Source organism: Pteropus alecto, unplaced genomic scaffold, assembly GCF_000325575.1.
Source record: "Pteropus alecto unplaced genomic scaffold, ASM32557v1 scaffold101, whole genome shotgun sequence".
Classification (NCBI taxonomy): domain Eukaryota; kingdom Metazoa; phylum Chordata; class Mammalia; order Chiroptera; family Pteropodidae; genus Pteropus; species Pteropus alecto.
The window spans coordinates 19,726,542-19,728,603 of record NW_006432945.1 but is presented as its reverse complement, the minus strand read 5'-3'; the positions used below and the strand labels follow the sequence as shown (position 1 = coordinate 19,728,603).

The following is a 2,062-nucleotide window of genomic DNA, read 5'->3' as shown; positions in this document are numbered from 1 at the left end:
ACTGGGTCTGGCGCCCAGGGACCGGGCTGTGGGGCCGCGAGCTGTGTGCAGGGACCCGGCTGTGGGGCCGGGAGCTGTGTGCAGGGACCCGGCTGTGGGGCCGCGAGCTGTGTGCAGGGTGGCTTCGTCGCCAGCGTTCCCTGGTGGTCTAGTGGTCAGGATTCGGCGCTCTCACCGCCGCGGCCCGGGTTCGATTCCCGGTCAGGGAATTCCTTTTTCCTCCGGGCTCCGTACCCTCCTTCTGGCCCACGCTATCTGGCGTCTTTCAGCGTCGCTGGTCACCCGGATCTTAGGACATCTCCCTTCCTTCTTTCGCACTCTTGTCTTGATTCCCTTACTCCGCCCGCCCCCGAGGGCCGTGAGCATCATGTGTCCCCGCCACGGCCACGACGAACAGAGACCTCCCGGGCGCGCACCGCGCGTGCTGCGCGTCGGTGGCTCGAGGCTCGAGGCTCGCGCCCTCCAGCCGTCCCTTGGTCTCTCGTCCCTCACGGGAAAGAGCGGGATTTGGAAACGATCCCACACCTGCACGTCGGGCCACCTGTACCAGGGATCCCGCGGCCCTCCGGTCTCTGCTCCTGCCGGCCGCCACTGCGCTGGCCTTCTCGTGCGTCTCCCGTGGACCCGTGACTGGGGTCGGCGGGCGTCGTGTGCTCTCGGCGTGGTTGGGAGTGGAGAGCGGGACCCTGGCGCCTCAAGGAGGAGGTGTGAGAGGGGACCTGGACACGATCTCCCGGAGCTCGACCAGCGGACTGTAACTGACCGCAGAGAATTGCAGGTAGGGACGACCATTCGGGAACCCTCGCAGCCAAGCTGCTGGGAGGAGGTGAAGGCGCTTCGGTGACAGGGTGGGCTCCTGGCCAACACTGGGTCCGAATTGCGTCCCCACCGCTCTCCTTCCCAGCCCGGAGAGCTGGCTTCTACTGTTGTCCCTTTCCGCGCCCGCCAGACCGTGCGTCCACCCTTGTCTGCGTCCCTCTCCCCAGCCCTGTACCCATGCGTCTGCTGGCGCGCTCCCCAAGCTGAAATGCCGCCTGTGTCTCCTTCCCGCGCGAACGCCCTCAGCTCTGCCAAACGTTTACTGTCCGTCACGCTTTGCTTTCCTATGAAGCCAGCGGACGGCCGCCCAGCTGCACCCACTTGCCAGCGACACGCGAGCTGGACTTCGACAGAGCCAGACACCTGTGCGGAGGAGTCCCCGTGGGCTTTTCCCTCACCGGCCCTGCCCGCGTGGTGGGGTGCGTGGTGTGTGACGGGAGGGGCAAAGTGCTGGTGCCCGTGGATGGCCTTCCACGAGCCTTAGGGCGCGGGGCCAAAGGAGCCCACGAACTGGGGTTTGCCGGGAGCCCGTGCTGGGAGGCAGAGGACGAGTGCAGGACGTCTCGCTGGCGCGCGGGGTCCAGGAGGTGGGGGGCTCTGGGGACCCACCTGGAAGTGGGGCTGGCCACTCAGGCAGGGGTTCCGCAGAGGCGTGGCGCCGTGCGGTAGCTGGCCTGGCAGATGTGCGTGGGCCTGGGATCTGGCGTGGAGGTAAGGACAGCGTAGCTGGGGTCTCAGGAGGCGGTTGGGGCCAGGACTGGCAGCGGTGACTTGCCCGGGTAGGACGTGTGAGAGCAGGGTCGGGGGAACGGAAAGAGCAGCCGGCCGCGAGCAGAGCGACTGGACTCCGGCGCCAGCAAGATGGAAGGCCCTGTGGTCAGAGGGGCCCCAGGCGGGCGAGCCCGGTGCGCCTGGCCGCAGGGCGGGGTGTGCAGTCGGAAGCAGGCCAGGGAAACACACGCAAAGTGCGAGCCGGAGACGGGGTCTAGGCGGTCCGAAGGAGACGCCAAGAATCTCTCCTGGGGACAGTCAGGTCTCAGGTATGTGTTTGGGGTTGAGATTCAAAGGGGCCAAAAAGAGCAAAGCAACGCGGGATGCTTCACAAGGGTCCAGGGCGGGCAGGGGCCAGGGGGTGCGAATCGGGTCCGGGATGCCGCTGCTGCGGCGGAGCGCGAACGCGTGAACGTGGAGTGCGCACTGAAATGAGCTCATGGACTTGTCGGCACCGACTCGCGCGCCGTTG

The 2,062-nt window shown here is 67.3% G+C and overlaps 1 non-coding gene across 1 annotated transcript; it reads left to right on the top strand.

The window, feature by feature from the left end:
- Nucleotides 1-137: 137 nt before the first annotated feature.
- On the top strand, nt 138-209 carry TRNAE-CUC. Its single transcript has one exon. It is a non-coding gene; the product is annotated as a tRNA-Glu (tRNA).
- Nucleotides 210-2,062: the final 1,853 nt, after the last annotated feature.